Source organism: Plutella xylostella, chromosome 22, assembly GCF_932276165.1.
Source record: "Plutella xylostella chromosome 22, ilPluXylo3.1, whole genome shotgun sequence".
In the NCBI taxonomy this organism is placed as follows: domain Eukaryota; kingdom Metazoa; phylum Arthropoda; class Insecta; order Lepidoptera; family Plutellidae; genus Plutella; species Plutella xylostella.
The window spans coordinates 9,926,983-9,946,441 of record NC_064002.1 but is presented as its reverse complement, the minus strand read 5'-3'; the positions used below and the strand labels follow the sequence as shown (position 1 = coordinate 9,946,441).

General features: G+C 34.8%; 1 protein-coding gene across 1 annotated transcript in view; it reads left to right on the top strand.

The window, feature by feature from the left end:
• The first annotated feature begins 2,261 nt into the window (after positions 1–2,261).
• The window catches only part of LOC105382542, a 38,067-nt gene continuing 20,869 nt past the window's right edge, over positions 2,262–19,459 (top strand). The window contains exon 1 of the mRNA XM_038105522.2: positions 2,262–2,414. The gene's annotated coding sequence lies outside the window, so the exon portion shown is untranslated. The remainder of the gene's footprint in view (positions 2,415–19,459) is intronic.

The following is a 19,459-nucleotide window of genomic DNA, read 5'->3' as shown; positions in this document are numbered from 1 at the left end:
ATTCTAATTTTGGCCGGTCCATTTGTTAGAAGCTAAGTGGTAATGTAGAAGCGGAGAATTTATCCAATAAGGGAGGGGCTATCAGATCGATCTTAACTCAATTAAAGGACCCCGATATTCGGACATTAAAGGGCTCGGGTTTCCAGATATTTGGACAAGTGCGTTGTGCGTGTGCATTCACTAGAAGGTTCGCTACACGGCTACTGTAACAAGTACCTACTTATGTAGATAATAATTATAATAATAATATGTGGGGACATCTCACACACGGCAATCCGGCCCCAAGCTAAGCAGAGCCGGTGTTATGGGTATCAGACAGCTGATATATCTACACAAATACATAGATAGATACATATTAAATATAAATATCAACACCCAAGACCCGAGTACAAATATCTGCCTTTAAACAAATATCTGCATGCCCCAGCCGGGAATCGAACCCGGCACCTTTGGCATAGCAGTCAGGGGCACTAACCACTACGCCATTCGACCGTCGTTTATGATCCGTTCTTATTTTGTGTCGTCTGAGTATAATTTGAATGATATACAGGGGGAAATTTTATAAGTGACTTTGGCCAGATATGTACCCGACACAGCATGCGCGATATCGAGTTGTCACGTGGATCCGTTGTTGGTGGGATTATCAAATTGGGTTTCTAAATTGAGGTTCCATCCATGTTCCATTACGACATAGAAGGGAAACAAATGACCCAGGCCTTCAGATTATCTGAGAATGATGAGCTGATTCATCAGCCTATGTGCATTTTTTGCAAAACACTGTAATTTTTCAAAGAAGGTACTCATTTGTAAGAGATCCCTTATCGATAAGGCCGGCTATATAGTAATTAAAGTTATTTCTAGTCTCTACCTCATGTGTCATATCTAAGTATAAGGCGATTTACTCTAATTTTTCGTTTTATAGCTAATAAATAATAATCCTGAGGTACCTATATACCTACATAATCTACATATACCTACGCGAAATGCTTATTTCCATGTAAATTCAATATTATAATATTAAGTACCTACCCCAGCGAGTCAATAGCCTCCAGCTTTGACATCAAAGGGAAATTCATCCATTCAATTCCTGCAAAACTAATTAATAATTTATAGGAAAAGCTAATTAATATTAAACGTAGGGTGGCATAGAGATAGTTATTGGTTTACCCTCTCAAAGTCAATAGGTAGGTACCAACCTAGACGACGATAATGAAGACGTTCTAACTAAAGGCATCTAGGCACAATAAATTTTAGCTCTGTAAAAACTTAAATTTGCCATGGAAAATGAGATTTAAGTAGGTAAGTATACATTTTTATTATAAGTAATTAGTTAGGTATCTTTCGAAGAAATTTACGTTAAGATACTTATTAGTGTATTTTTTTTATTGCGTATCTCGGTGTGCGAGAATCGCTACTTAATCCAGATTAGTTTTTTTTATAAAAATACATCATTTTTAAAGGAACAAAGTCTCGGTAGCACACGATCGGTATCTATAGCTCTTATGTACGTACCTTCATTATGTAGAGAAAAAAAACGTCCATAAACGAGTCGTCTGAACTTAGTTCTTACATAAAAACTTAAAACTTGTCCTTGTAAAAACTTGTTTTCTTTCGCATTTGAATAAGAATATAAATACTATCTTGTTTAGGTTTTAAATATATCGCTGTTCTTATATTTTTTCAGTTGCTTTAAAACTAAATATTGACTAACTGATGGTGAAAAAAACAATGCCATTACACAACATGGTTCAGTCATTTAGTCCCAATGCAGCAACGAGGATATTTTGTATAGCCACTGCTGGACATAGGCCTCTCCCAAGAAGCACCTCAGTCCTCGGTTTTCCTCATCTTGACTACCAACTACGTCCTTATTATAAGTCTTAGGTCGATGGCCCAGCGGGCTTTAGGGTGTCCCACCCCAAGTTTTCCTGAACTAAATTAAGGAAAATTGTGTAACATTTCTCACTCGGAATCACAACTGTTGCATTTCTATCCCAGTTTGCGTGTACTCTTTCTCTCAAGCCCGCTTCAACCTCCAGTGTCGGCGACCTCCCCTTTACCACGTTAGAGTATCTAGCAGCAATAAATACATGAACCAATACTATCACCGGTTCGTAAGCACGCGGGTTATCCGAATCGGTACTGAACCGTCGATGGAAAGCGAATGTAAGTAGCGATAGGGGAGGGCTCGGAGATAGAAGCGGCGTGGTGCGCGGTGGCTCAGCCTGATTCGCCGGTGCTGCCCTCTACCGGGAGGGCCACTCCTCAGTCCTCCGCCGCCCGCCATCGCGACTTCACGTGCCAGTGTCAAAAAGTGCCAGTTAAATAAAAAAAAGTTATCTCCACCAAAACCATAAAACAAAAAGTGTTGTGTGTTCCCTGACTTTTGAATATCGAATTGGATTTTTGTTCCCGTAAGTGTGTTTCATTTGTTTTTCTATTTCAGAGTTCGGTGAAAGCTCGCTGCTAAAGCTTAGATCCCGTCGAGGTCTAAATATTGTAAAGGTGAATGAAACCGGACCCTTGTGGGGTAGTATAACAGACAAACCGAATCTACATTACCTATATATAGAATATGGATAAAGTTGGATGGCTTTGTAGGCTTTATTGCAACGTTTTTTGTAGCGGGAAATCTTTGCAGTTTTCCGTAGGTAATCGCCCGCTCCGCAACGGTTCTTAGGTACTTACTTAGTTTTTTTATATTTTTACTTCCTTGATTAAATCTTTATTTTATCCAAGTGTAACAGTTATTGTTTTAAGTTGAAGACTCATCTTAATTTCTTCTGGATCATTTGAAGTAAATTAGCTTTAATCCAGGCGCGGATCCAGACCTCAAAATAGGTGATGGGCAAGTCGAAAAAAGATGGTTTTGCCTCGCCTTACGGTACTGATAGCATATATTTTTGTATGTTGATAGTGATCATAATAATATTATGGCAACGCTAAATGCAATTTTCCCTCCTCAAAAGCCCTCTCGATGAAACATTTTTAAATAATTGATCCGGATAGATGAAAAAAAAAAAAAAAAAAGTAAAAGTAGGTACTATGTATATGTCGCAGCGTTTAGCCGTATTGAATACGGCTGAATGAAAATGCGCCGGATTGTATTCGACATCATACGTCATTCAATACGGCTGGCCGTTATGTAATACGGCGAGAGATTAGCCGCCGCTTCCAAAGATTTTAGTTTTGATTTTTAACACTCGTGGCGCTGCTTGACTTAACAACAATAATGGCGTTGGATACAGATATTTGATGATGATTACAACGAAGAAATCGTGTTAAATATGCTAGTAAACAGTACTTCAAGAACAATTTTCACGTGAAATTAAATAATTTCCATTCCGATCAATGCGGTACAGTGAAAAACGTACAAAATATATAACGCACATCAATCAGCTAAAGTGACCATGGATTCTGCTGGTCGGCGGATTTCCAGATAATACTACTGGGTCAAAAAATATAAATGTGTTATTTGATCTTGAAGAGACTGCGACGAGGCAAACGTAGTCTGGGACGCCCACAGGCTAGATGGGGTGACGACTTTCGAAAGGTGGCTGGTTATGATTGGATGTGGAATGCTGTAGATCGCATCCAGTGGTGTGCTTTGGGAGAGGCCTACGTCCAGATGTTGATGATGAAGAATAATAATTCCGGAGATCCTACAATCCGAGTAGTGCCCATTAACAGTATTTTGATACTTTAATGGAAGTCCATATGATAGATTTACTCTATTATGATTACAAAGATCCTTTACCTGTAATGTCATGCTTAGTATGGACATGGTTACCCTACAATTCAGTAGTAGTACGATGCGCCTAAACGTGGGCCGCCGTATTGAAGAACGTATTGAAATGACAATGCGGCTAAACGTTGATCCGGCGCATTACAAAGCGGCCCTGTGTTGTAATGCGGCCAGCCGTAATGTAATACGGCGGATTATACGATCCGGCTGCGACATATACACCAGACTAAATTCTCATTTAATTGAAGGTAATTTTATCTTGATAGGCCAAATAGTTTTATGGTACCTGCAGATATATATATTTTTATTATTATTTATTTATACACCTAAATATATTGTAACATAACAGGTAAGTACACAAAAGTACCTAAAGCTTTTTTCGACAAAACAATGTTTCAGATTTCCTCAATTTGGACCCAAATATTATGTTTTATGAAGGCGCAACTTTATAAGTTTGGATGGATGTTTGTTAACCTTTCACGAGAAAACGAATGTAGATAACTGACACCCTCTGAACTTAAATTCAGGGGGGAACTAGCTGCCGCGAGCATCGCTTCGCGTTAAAAAGTTTTCCCGTGGGGCGATAAAGAGTAGCCTATGTGTTAATCCAGTGTCTCAGCTAACTCCATACCAAATTTCGTTAAAATCAGTTCAGCCGTTTTGACGTGAAGAAGTAAAAAACATGCACAGATACAGACACATTTTCACATTTATAATACAGTGAAACCTGGTTAAGTGGGAAACCTCCATAGCTGGAACTCATACTGAGGTCCCAACACTTTGGCACTGAATTACCTCTGTTAGTGGGACGAGGTAAGCCTCTATATCTGGGATTTGTTCTTTCGATTTATCATCATAGTTACCTCTATAACTGAGACAGCGAGTAAATTTTATATGCATAAACCTCTGTAACTGAGATAACATTGTTTGTTTTACTCATTTTATTCTACCCACAAATTCCACACGTTATTCCAAGTACGTAAGTACAAATTTTGAGCTTCAGTTCAGTTCAGTTCAATGTATTTATACTATTTATTAATCAATTACCTTCAGTTTTAGTTTTGATTTACTATCATACATGATTTAATTTGAAAATGCCAAAATGAAAGCTACAATCGTTATCATTTCGTGAAAAAGTGAATTTAATATCCTTTTATGAAAGTGGGAAGACACGCCAAGGAGTTTGTGCTGAATTTTAATTAATGAATAAAAATGATGTATTAAATTAATTTTATTTAATGATCGCACCTGTATTATTGAAATAACCTGTATTTTCACCTCTATTAATGGAACCCTATGTAAATTAGACAGATATTTATTTATACCTGTATATCTGTGACACTGGGTAAGTGGAATACCTCTATACGTGAAACGATATTGCAGGACCCTTGAAGTCTCACTTAACCAGGTTTCACTGTATTAGTAGGATTACCAAGGGAATATTTTTTATGGCATAGCAAGCGGAAATAGTTAGTAAGGGCAGTAAGTACTTAACCATTGCGGTATCGCTGCAGTTTTGATAATTAGATTTGTTGTTTTGAATTATTCACATAGTATAATTCCAAATTTGAGTCACTTTTAAAAAAGTGACCGCGTCATGAGTTATGGCTGATATTTTTATAGATACATACTTTTTCAATAGCCATATAAGGATAGCTTTCTTATCTGATCCTTCATGCTAAGGCTATTTTAGATAAAACTTTTTTTTTAAATGATGTTTTTTTTAGTGCTGCAAAATTGGAATTCTAAATTTTGAAGGATCCTATACCTACCTAAAAATAATTAATTAAGTACCGCAGCATTGAACTAATGTTATCAATGTTCAAATTAAATCAGAATGTCAAAATTTGCGAAAAATATAACTAGGTACCTAATTCATTCTCCATAGTAAAAGTCGATTGTGCCGAACAAAGTTTCTATGGAAAATAATTATTATTTTTAGCGAATTTTTACTTTCTGATTAAATTTTTGGGCTTAGATATCATTCTGCACACGTAGTTTTCGGCTTAGTATACCAGGTAAACATAACTAGTATCATTTTGTTAGATAGGTACCTTTTGTAAATACCTAGTGACTTTTGTTGTAAGCCGAAACTCAAATTCTTGGCATGACCGAAAATTTTATGGGTTTTGAATTCTTAAACATCTATCTGGAGGGCTTTTGAGATGGAAAAAATGATAATAACCAGCAACCATCACCCCCAACATAAGTAGTTATAAAAACAGCCATACAAAAGTGATAAGTATATATTGAAATCCCGTCGTGTGTTATGGCAAGTCATTTAGGTGATGGGCATGCCCATCTTGCCCATATGGGTGGATCCGCGCCTGCTTTAATCACGGGCATACTTTACTCGCTTAACTCATAAATTTTTATACGATTCACGTGTGTGGCACATGTATGTACGAAGTATTTAACTATTTTAGGCGATGTTCTAAATTCTGAAGCGTTAATTAATCCTAACTGTTATGTTATGGCGCTGTTAAGTATTACTTAACGATAACAATGGTTAGCACACCTTACGGCTATGCGGGTTAACTTAATAATACCTACATTTAAAAATATACTTACTTATTATTTGTTATTTAAACTTATTAGTGAGTAATTAATTACGTTAATTAAACAAGTATTGCTGTTCAAACATGCCTACCTACATTTGTTCAATTAACTGAATGAGGTTACCTAGGTATTTAATGAACTAGGTTAGGTTGGACCTTCTGATAGGCAAACAGGATTCATAAATGGTTTCAGTGAAAACCCTGTAAGTACTTCCCTATGTAAAGTTTACAGTAGCTACGTACTCTATGTACAATACAATATTTTTTATACTCAGCAAAACGTAACAAAATAACATGATGCTTTATTGTAACATGGACAAATAAATTGTGATTGAATTTGATGGTTAAAAGTGATCATCTCCTAAATACGATAAACGGAGAGCAAAACCTTGTTTGATGCCACACATCATACAAATTAAGTTAAAAGGGCCAAAGAGTACCTACAATTAAAACTGCGCAGGATTTTTGAATAAATATGTTTAAATGGACCAGCCCTGGGCCTTGATTGGCTGCTTACAGCCCGTGTCGACGTCATTGGCTAATTGTCAAACAGACAGCGTGCCGCGTTCTGTTTTCAAACTGATAATTAGTGATTTACATTGCTTTGGAATGTTGGTTTGTGTCAGTAAGTACCGGCTAAGGACCTAGTTAAGATGAGTGTACTATCGATATACCTATCTACCTACAAGATATATGCGGAAGATATTTATTTTCGCAAACTTCACCTATTAATTGCACACCGATTTCAATTTAAATATAATGGCATGAAGTGTCTCTAGAAAATTTAGTCACACAATATATTATATACAATATAGCGCAGTAAACTGTAGGTACCTAATAAACAGTGCTTCTGTGCACATCGCAAGGTCTGGGAAACCTGCAAGGTTTACCTCAAGCCCTTGTGTAAACCGCACGTTAACCAACATTAAGAAACCCACGCTTTATGCAAAAAAAACCGGCCAAGTGCGAGTCGGGCTCGCGCACAAAGGGTTCCGTAGTAAGCACAATAACTTAACCAAAATTACAGTTAAATCAACCTATCTCAAAAACTATAAGAGATACTTTGATCAAACCAAAAATCGTTGAAAGAGTTAATTAGCATGCATCACCTCTATTTTTTTTAGAATTTTATACCCCGTAGTTATAAAAATAGAGGGGGGGGGACATACTTTTTACGACTTTGAGAGCTGATATCTCAAAAACCGTTCACTTTAAGAAAAATGTTTTTTAGAAAACTTTATATCATTTTAAAAGACCTTTCCATTGATACCCCACACGGGTATGTACATCGAAAAAAAAAATTTCATCCCTCAGTTACATGTATGGGGGGCCCCACCCCCAATTCTTTTTTTTACTATTTAGTGTCATATTTTTGTAGCGGTTCATACAACACATATTCCCATCAAATTTCATCACTGTAGTACTTATAGTTTCCGAGTAAATCGGCTGTGACAGACGGACAGACGGACAGACGGACAGACGGACATGACGAAACTATAAGGGTTCCGTTTTTGCCATTTTGGCTACGGAACCCTAAAAATGCCATCAATATAGTAAACTCTTTAAAAAATCATTTTTTTATTTATAAATACTTAGTTAAGTACTAATTTAGTGTACGTTACTACGGTTAGTAAGTTCATTACTAGAAAATCTCGAATTATAGAATAATGCGCACATGTAACTTAAAAAAACACGGAACTTAAAATCGTTATAATTTGAAATCGGGCGAGTGCAAGGTGTCTTCGAAAAAATATACTGATAAGACCGGTTTCAGGCAATCTTTGCCGGGGACTGTTCTGCTATTTACATTCACCACAATACCTGCCAACAAGGTGCCACACGATTATGTACATACGGCCTTGTAAATAGGATACAATTTACGTTCACATCAAGCCATAGCGCAATTTACTGTTTGTTAACAATAATACTGGAATGGGCCCCTTGTTTGCACAAGTGTAAAAATGTGCTCCTTAAATACTGTGTTTTTGTCATCACTTTTGGTCGTTCTTGTTTTTATTCGTTTCATGGAGTAGCCACTTACTCATTTCGCTTATTCTGTTCGGGCGTTAACCTAGTCAACGTTATACCATAGAATAACAAGTACAGTACTCTTTATTATATGGTTATACTTATGGGTAAATAACCTCGTGTTAAATTATTTCGACATCACTTTCCACTAGCCTTGAGGGTTACTCTATACTGACAAAAACGAACGAACGAGAGCTGTCCTGCAATTAGATAGAATCGTGGCTGGAGCAACAGCGCTCGGAATCTTCAATTTTCGATTTAGAAAGTCACTCCCTGTATCTACCTATGAAATGAAACAAACGAAATGGGTTTTTGGGACTTGGCCTAACTCTACATCTAGGAATTTGTAGGTAAATCTCACCTACATTTAATAGAATAGAACACTGAACTATAAGTCTTTATCTAACTTACCTAAGAGTCTTAAGACTTATTCTATGAATATTAAATAGACTACGGATACCTACCAAAGTACTTAAGTACTTATAGAAAAAATCTAGATCATATTCTAAAGTACTTCGTGTCGTGTCTGTGACCTGAAGTTTTACTTAATTATTCATTTACATTTATATCGACCCAGAAACTCATTTAAGTACTTACTTAATTAAATTTCACATCTTCGTAATGTAAGAGACATTATGAAAACTCTATATTCTATCCCAACAAAGTATTACTGTAACTGGAATTTTCAAGCTTTTTTCTTTGCCTATAATGGTCGATGATTGCCTACGATTACGACCTTAAGAACCCATATTATCACCCATATGATACATAGGTATTATATTTTTTAATTACTTAAGTAAATCCGATTTTAGCTACAATAACTGCATTCGGTAATAGCGGTGTCGATAAGTGAATACAATGTTACCCAACAGCTCTGTATTAAGATTATTATTCCGATTCCGAGAGAAAGGCGAGTCACAACTACTATCCAAATGAAACCAGACACTGCAACTAGACAAATAGAAGAAAGAAGGTTTTATTTCAATTTAGAACTTGAATAAAATCATAAAAAAGTTTAAAACAAACCAAACAAATCACTGGGAAAAAGAACTGGCCGGAGAGAAAATACAAGAAAAAAGAATTAAGTTTTAGTTATATTATAGTTATACCTCTACGGAATAAGTAACTTCCCTAAGATCATCAAGATACAGTATACCGTAGATATATCAATGAAGAAATTTTAGACAAAAATATATGCGATCAGTCTAAAAAATACAAGATCACAACATTGATCCCTTTTAATGTATCTTCAGCATACAACAAATTTTAATGACGTTTTTATATTCTAGCCTTCAAATTCATAGACCGTATTGTAAATTTACAACAAGGTTAAAATTCACTTCGAAACACATGAGTTTCGACTCTGTACGTCAGTCAAAAAGTTGAAATTCGTATATCACAACTTCAATTTTAAGCCTATTGTAGAGTGTCAAAAAGCTCTATGAATTTGGGGGTAAATCTCTATATTATTATCCTCACATAACCTGCTTTAGTAATCTGGATTACGGCGGCGTGGGCAGCGGTGTATGGCTCTGTTCCATATGTGGATTAGCAAATTGTCGTTGATTATAGCTAGGGTACAGTTCTTTGTTTTGTTTCGTATTGTTTGCAGCTTCCGAGGTTAATCGTCATAACATGGATTTATAAGTGCTATAAAATTTATAAGGTTATTACAGTACTTATTTATTAAGCAGTCGACATTGCTTTGGGTTTGTTCAGATTGTTAAGCAGATTATCCTATTAGTAAGTTTTTTTGTAATTGAGTCGGAATCATTTCAAAAGACACTTTAAAAATGATATGAAACCAATTGATATCGTTATCTCAAAGTTCTATAGCACAGATCCTATTGATAACACCAAAGTGTCGGTTTATTTCCTAAAATGTTCTTAACGGATAATATTTCAGCTGTCTAGATAAGATACGTCTACAGCTAGCCGTGCTGAACAATATTGCAAAATCCTTATCGATACGTTTATTGTTACAATACAGCCAGGAAACCGGTATTATACTAAACCCACGCAGTCAATAAAGCACGTCCCTCGAGCTATAATCCTCCAAAATTGAAACTCAATAGAAACTATTTTTGATGATGCCAAAAAATAGTCGTGAAATAGTCATAAATAGTCGTGTTTTCCAAAAAAATAGTCGTATCATACTTTCGGAGTTAGAGCTATACTTTATGGAGGATTATAGCTGGAGGTCTCCAGCTATAATCCTCCAGCCTCTGCAGAACAAACGGTAAGGCCTATCGACTTGGTTAAGGTCTCAAAAAATAGTCGTGAAATAGTCGTAATGACATGCCAAATTTCAGAAATAGTCGTCAAAAGATAGCAAAGATATAAAGGTACTTTGCTGCAGCCCTGGTGGAGGATTATAGCTGGAGGTTTTGAAAATATCGAATATCTTTGGAACTACTATGACTATCGGTTTGAATTATGTCTCAAAAAATAGTCGTGAAATAGTCGCTTCTATTTATTATAATTTTAAGCTTGATAAAAGCTGTTAAATAATTATATCAAATTCTTCATACAAATCAAAGTGGACGAGAATGCCAAAGCAAGCCAGTACACAAAAATAATGGCACCGTAGCATTGAAGTACTCATGTCGAATTTATCTATAAATCATTTATTTCGTCATACTTTGCATCAATAGTATCTAAACCAGTGTTTTTCAACCTTTTTCATGACGCGACCCCCCTGGTATTAAAAAATATTTCGCGACCCCCTTGACCCTTCAGTTTTTTTATCATTTAGGTATGTATAAAGGGGCCAAAAAAATGGGGGTTTTGTTTTATTGGCGACCATTTAAAAGGTCCTAAATATAGTCAAAGTATCTTATTAGTTTTGTTAAATACATGGTGTTGCAAAAAGGGTATACTAAGCCGAAACCTACATGTACATCATGGTATACTCGTATCTAAGTCGGAAAATGAAATCAGAATTTCAAAACTCGCGAAAAAAATACCCATTTTGCAACATCCTGTACAATTCATTTCTGTTATTATTAACAGCCTCTGTTTTCACTTTGAAAAATCTGAAAAGAGTAATATAATTAATTTAGACGTAATTTTGAAAACCATAATACATTCTGTGTAAAAAGCTTTATTACTTACTTATATACAGAGTAGTATTTTATTAAAGTTAATATTATTTTCTGCATTTATTGAAAGCAAACATGACCTGAATCAATCAAAAAACCTTCTCTAATTTAATAATTTACTGTGGAAGGCAAGATAAAGTAAGAGTAGACTCGAGCTAATTGTAGGTATCAACAAAAGATTTCTCGGGAAAACTACAGATTTAGTAGTAGTTTGCTATAAAAATCTATGCTCGCAAGGATTGAGTAAAATGCCTATAAATGATCGCTGATCTATCATATATACAATATCAAGAAATATTAATTAAATTAATTGTCTTTATGAATTTTTTTTCACTGAAATACACAGTTATTTCGATCTCTGGCGACCCCCCTACAGAAGCTTCACGACCCCCCAGGGGGTCGCGACCCACAGGTTGAAAAACACTGATCTAAACTAATCTTGGGTATGACATTTTATTGCTTTTGCTCTTAGCCTTTACCTTACTGTGTACAGAGAAAACGTATGCCTATACACGCACACATTTATCTCTGTTATCTTGACAAACGATAGCGATGACGACTACGGCGATGTAGTACCTAGGTCAGTTATTGTCATCCCTTACTATCCCGTGATCAGACAATATTGCTATCCTTGTCTCCTTTCTAACCGGCATGCATCGCACGCATAGAACGCGTGATCGACCGCATAACATCTTGACAAGCTATAGCAAACCGGTATTTATTACGTCCCTTATGTGACCGCCGCCGCGCGCCGCCACCGGTGAAGTTGGGGTTAGTATTTTGCATGTTTTGTTTGATAAATTGTTTAATTTGATTAATAAGTGAAAACTTGTAATTGGCTTTCAACTACATACTTTTAGCATCTTTCCATAAACTTTAGCTGTAAGTTTTCCTTTGAAAAATAAATAAAATAAATAAATAAATAAATAATTTGTTTACAGTTTAGTGCAAACTATGGTCACGATCGGTGTTATTTTTGGTTGTTAAAATATTGTGAGTGCTCTATACGCAAATGAATATTCAAGATGTTATATTCTAAAAGATATTAGTGGATGCAGATAAGAGTGTTTAGTGAGTGCTATGTTTGAATATTGCAAGTAAGTATCCTTTTTAATACTCAATATCAAAGCAAGCCATCCCATTTTGTTATGCTAAGCTTATTTATTAACATGATTTTTTATTGAAGTAACGTAGCCAAATTATTTTTTTAATATCTATGCTTAATATGTATGGGGATTGTTAATAAATTAGCAATTTTACACTATGAGCGAGTAAATTGTGCATACATGCAATCAAGGCATTCATGTACATATCTTAGTAGATACGAAAATATGTGGGTATCATCGATTACCTACATATGGTAGTCCTGGTTAAATGTGGATATTTACCCCTCAATAGCAAAAAAAGGCGTTATTGTTTGTATTTCTGAATGAAACTAGGCAAATAAATATATGTATTAAAAAAATATGTGTAACCTACCTATGGGTCATTCTACCAAACATCGATTTTTATGTTCGCGTGAAATAACTCTTAAAATATAATACCTAGACGTTAATAATGTACTGTCACAATCAAGCCGGGATCGTGTTCTATGTGTTCTCCATAAAATATAATGAAAATTTTCATTATTTATTCAAAAAACCATATCGACACTATGTGATTTGTCACGTCGTGTCGATTGTTCGCGAGCGTGGTAGCACGGTTTGAGCAGCTATAAAAAAATATTGTGTAGAGATAGGATTATATTTCACATAATAAAATAAATTACAATACTTTTACTTATTCATAGTTAAATATTATATTTTTCCAACAATTAATTAAAAAAATACAGACCATTCTACAACCGTTATAAAAAAATAGTCACAAATGTCGACGTTCATAAATCACGATTTTATGAAGGTAAATATTTTACTCTGTGAACATATTTTTTTATTAATGGCAACTCTAAACCACACCTGTCATTGCCAAGTCTAAAATTTTCGTGGGGAATGAATAGTTTTTTTGTAATTCAAAATTCAATATACGTTCTACACCTGTGTCAAAGTTGACCTGTCACAAATGAGGAGGCTATAAAAAATAAATGGATCATTCAATTACAATTTTTGTTACTTGACTTAGTGAGTATGAGAGTACTTAGCACATTTTTAAAACATGCACAAGTTTAACATCATATTGAAGCTGATATGGCGTATTTTGTCGATGTTCTCACTAATGTCGATGTCACGCGTGATGAAAAATTGTTCGACAATTGTGATTTTGTTCGACACGAGGTGACAGATGCTTCTAGGACTTTGGTCAAATATCTATTAACTGTGTATTTTTTTTTCTATTGCTTATTGCATTCACTAATATAATTGTTTACCGAGATAAATATGTCAAAAAAGTTAACAGATGTATCAAACATGCGATGCAGGCGTTATTATATGTCTTGTCGACACTTGTGATTTTATTTGATCGACACAAGTGACTGTAGCTTGTAGTGTGTTGTGAAATTTCTGTTAATTATACTATATAATGTACCGATCTTTTTACCTAGGTTTAGGGTTTTTACCAAAATAGGGGTAAAGACGAAGTTAAAGCACAAGAAATACACGGTTTAAGTAATAAATATTAAAAATGAGTAAATTAATGCTAGAATAAGAAATTTGACAAAAACAATACAGTAATTATGGAAAATACTTTAAAAAAATAAAGTTTTTAAAAAAAAGGAGGCACCAGGATTAATGCAGATTATTTTAGACCATTAAAGGTTTACGATTATCAAATCAAACTTATTACAAAATGTGCTAAGGAAAAGACAAGGATGAAAAAAGCGATTCTGAGATTATTGATCTAAATAAAAATAAAATATTTGGAATAATAGTCCCAAATAATGTATTATTTTCATTTAATATGATTCCGATGACCTTGATTCATATTTATTTTGTGGTCACCTAATAAAACCTAAATTTCCACCATCAAAAAATTTCGACATTTGTGAAGACACTTTTGTCGAAATTTTTAATATATTTTTCAAACTTTTTTCAATATATAATTTCAATAGACAAAAACATATTATGGTTTATATGTAATGAGAATAATATTATAGAATAAAGTTGAGAACCTTAAATGATTATTTTATGATAAAAAACATGGATTGTATCACCCATGTCGACTTCATAGTCACTCGTGTCTATTTAATAAAACAAAAAGTTCATATTTTTTCCTAAAATAATTCTACTATATCTCTGATTTTTTTATTTAATGTTCCCATAATTATGTAAAAGTTAAAAATCTACTTCAATATGCGTAAAAGTTGATTTTGTTTTTATTTATTTTTTTAATCCGTACGGTAGAATTACCCCTATAAGCCTACCCATTATTATTTCAGGTGAAAACACAGACTATCGATGTAATGCGCCGATAAATTATCATGACTCCATTGATGTAATGCGCTTAAAAACTGCAATGGCTCCGAATACATGATTACCAGATAACAAATCCTGGGTAAGAATTTATCACTATTTTCATATGGTATTGTGCTTATGCTAGGCCTATACAGTGTTGTGGTGCTGAAGTTGAAAAAGTTATAACAGCCAATTTACTTGTCAAAACTCATTTGTACCTATCAGCTACAAGCGACAAAAACGTGTTTCTGAACTAAATACCTATGTAAGTAATTCACACCCTGTGAAATTTCATACAAGTTTCAAACGCACCGTCCGACCAAACCAGTTTTGGACAAAAGCCAAATTGTTTTCTCAGCTATCTCTTTCGCTCAAAAACAATAGAGGTCGGTTATGGGACATATATATTGAAAAAGGTGAATACACTAATGAACAGTATTTCTACTCTACCCTTTTCGCATAAAAGTTCGCAGTTTCAAGTTATTGTTGCAATAAGTTACTGATAAGAAATTTTACTCCACTGTTTGCTGTGGTCTCCAAATGACAATAAATTACCAAACAAATAGTCTAGGTGAAATAACGTTATTACTACTCGTATCTACCTACTCGTATATCATATATATATGTATATAATATTTAAAAAACAAATATTTTTATTAATAAGACGTTAATTTGCCTTATTTTTTTTTCAGCGCAGCTTACGTGTGTTCTTCAATAACGTCGCAAGCTACAGTGGCTGTTGATAATTTTTGCAAGTTCTACACCTACAGGATTCAGTTATCTGGGCATTATAGATACCCTATAATCACCTACGAAGTTATTTAGGTATATTTATTAAAACCATTATACAAGGTGTGGCAAAAAGGGTATACTAAGCTGAAAGCTACATGTGCAGCATGGTATATCTAAGCCCGAAACTGAAAACAGAATTCAAATATTCGCGAAAAAAATATATCATTTTTCATAGAAACTTAGTTGGTCACGTGACTAAAGATTGTTTAATGAATAACTTAAGTATAAATAAAAGTACTTTCGGCCTGTGATTGTAATTAAATGAGTTATATTTCATTATGACAATAACCGTGATTATACTTACCTAAACCTACTAATGAACAATCTGTGATTACTTCAACTTAAGCTTATTATGATATAGGGCTAGAAAATAATTATTTTTTAATAGTGAAATAATTACATATTTAAGTTCATACCATGTTTTTTTTATTGAACTACGTCAATATTATATTATTACTTAGCAATAAAATAACTGTGATTATTTTAAATTAAACTAAATATGTTTATAGGTAATAGTCAAATAATACTGAGATCATTGTATGAAACCTAATCTACCTAAAGATTGTTTAATGAATAACTTAAGTATAAATAAAAGAACATTCGGCCGGTGATTGTAATTAAATGAGTTATATTTCAAACACCGTATTTTATTCTTATCGCTTGAGTGCTACCCTGTACTGCGTCTTCAATAAAACTAATCCCAATTTCACCGGCGGAGGTGACGGCCACATCAACGCTAATAAAAAAAACAAGACAGCACTATTTGTGTGATCCCGGGATAGTAAGGGACGTAATAAATACCGCTTTGCTATCGCTTGTCAAGATGCAACCGATGACACGTTCGTTCACGCGTTCTATGCGTGCGATGCATGCCGGTTAGAAAGGAGACAAGGATAGCAATATTTGTCTGATCACGGAATAGTAAGGGATGACAATAACTGACCTAGGTACTACTTCGCCGTAGTCGTCATCGCTATCGTTTGTCAAGATAACAGAGATAAATGTGTGCGTGTATAGGCATACGTTTTCTCTGTACACAGTAAGGTAAAGGCTAAGAGCAAAAGCAATAAAATGTCATACCCAAGATGAAATAAATGATTTATAGATAAATTCGACATGAGTACTTCAATGCTACGGTGCCATTATTTTTGTGTACTGGCTTGCTTTGGCATTCTCGTCCACTTTGATTTGTATGAAGAATTTGATATAATTATTTAACAGCTTTTATCAAGCTTAAAATTATAATAAATAGAAGCGACTATTTCACGACTATTTTTTGAGACATAATTCAAACCGATAGTCATAGTAGTTCCAAAGATATTCGATATTTTCAAAACCTCCAGCTATAATCCTCCACCAGGGCTGCAGCAAAGTACCTTTATATCTTTGCTATCTTTTGACGACTATTTCTGAAATTTGGCATGTCATTACGACTATTTCACGACTATTTTTTGAGACCTTAACCAAGTCGATAGGCCTTACCGTTTGTTCTGCAGAGGCTGGAGGATTATAGCTGGAGACCTCCAGCTATAATCCTCCATAAAGTATAGCTCTAACTCCGAAAGTATGATACGACTATTTTTTTGGAAAGCACGACTATTTATGACTATTTCACGACTATTTTTTGGCATCATCAGAATTAGTTTCTATTGAGTTTAAATTTTGGAGGATTATAGCTGGAGGCACGTAATAAAGCGAACCCGCGCGTTCTTAGATTAAAAATATACGAACGAGATGGAGTTTCACATACAAAAGCAAAGCAAAAAACTTTGCGCATTTTGTTTACTGTCAAACCGTTTTAAGTTCAATCTAATGACAACCATTGTACCAATGAATAAAGTCACACATCTTCTAACCAAACTTATTCAAAATAAGAGCTAAATTTGTCGAGACGTTTCCTTTGCACTGACACTCCATCTAGGTCGTTTTTAAATATTATTGATTTCTATAGAACTTTTCATACCTCGGTCGAGCTAAACCTATGAGGTGGATACGAAACCGCGTAGACACCGGTGACTCACCCGGTCAAGGGACTCGTCGACCAACTTATCCGCACTTTTCTTCACTACCTTCGCACTACGTAATAGAGGCGTGTATTGATTGATTCTTGTTGTGTTTATCTGTGGCAGGGTACACAGACTACACAGATGCATTAGTCAGCTGTGAATCAGGGATAGACAGGAATGTATGGGGAATGTCAGTCTGTCAATTAACTTTTTTTTTCGTGTCAATGAGTAACGTTGTACGTAGTGTTTATTTAGCTAAGTGCGTTTGAGTGATTTTCATTATAAAGCTTTCGACGAGTTCAAAGTAGATGTTTTAACACCGAACTAGGATGCACAGGAGAGCTTAGTCGGCAAGAAAGTATAAATAAACAAGACAAAACTATTTTCTAGAAATAGATACTTACATTATAACATGGGTCATACACGTTTGTACGTAAGGAGAAGGAGACTCCCTGAGTGAAGTAAAGTGTATTGTATACCTAATTACCTATACCGGATCTTTATAGTAGTTTTTTTTAAATATGTACGTATGACATTCATGGTGTTAGGTCGTATTTATAATGATGATGACACAAGTTAGAAAATAACCCCCTATTATTAATTAATCAGCAAAAAAACATGAAAAAAACGAACCAAAAACCAACACGTTTAGATGCGCCAAACCTTGAATTTAAAATGTAATCTAAATAACTGTCCCCTATCACCTAATTGTCCATTAGACAGTCACATAAATAACCCGATAGGATCGTGTACGACAACCCTCACGCAAGTACACTTGACCCCATTACCAAGTGACATTAGTGTCCACGCGAGGTCATAGGATGAGCTAATGACCCTACCCACGGCCGACTGTACCTAGCCGCAATTTTTGGTGTTTATTAGTACTACCTAAGTTCGTAAAAGTATTTCGTAATTCCATGGCTCATTCCGATGGAAATAATTCATAGGGTATACTGTTACAAATTCCATTTAAAATAATCGGTAATAATAAAAACAGGATGAAAGAACCCATACAGTTTACACTTTTTTATAAGCAGCAACTTTGTCGGGTTACAAATCCGTTTTTTACGGGTGGATTATGATTTTTTGGGTGTCGCGTCGACTTAAAATATGGGGTGACATTCTTTATGGGATTTCGATAGTGTAAAGCTTGAGGTGACTTTCTATTTGGGCGCAGTGTGTTCGAATAAGGGCTGTATAATATTGACCTAGGTACCTACAATACGAAGTCGGCTGTGACGATATATTATAATATACTAACAAAAACTGTCTTTGAAATTATAAATGTAATTATGGTAATAGTGCTTTTTTAAAAATCTACCTAAGCATGGATTTGTGCAAGTCATACCAACGACAATTCACTTAATCACAGCGCTGAATTTCATTCTCAAGTTCCGCTTAACTTGACGTTTGCATGGGTGAAACTGACAGTAATCTTTGAAAAACTGGTTCGAAGTTCAGAGTGTAAGCTTAGCGAGTCCCCACTGCTTCCCACTAATCCAAGTAGTGATTTCCACATCTGGAGGGTAAGGAGGGTTACTCTATACTGAAAAAACTATATACTGAAAAAAAACGATCGAACGAGAGCTGTAGACTGTACTGAGATAGAGTCGTGGCTCGCTAAGTAGCGATCCGGAAATTCTTTTTTCGTTGTATAGACTCTCAAACTTAGTTTTTCGTCATATAGAGTGACCCCACGCCTTGTCACGCTATACCTAGAGAGGTAGCAGATAGATCAAGTTTCAGTTGGGGAATTCGCAGTTATTTATACTTACTTCAGTTCTCGAGTTACGTTTTCTATTGGATTTTCTTGTCGTTTATTCATTAACTAGAAATATTATTA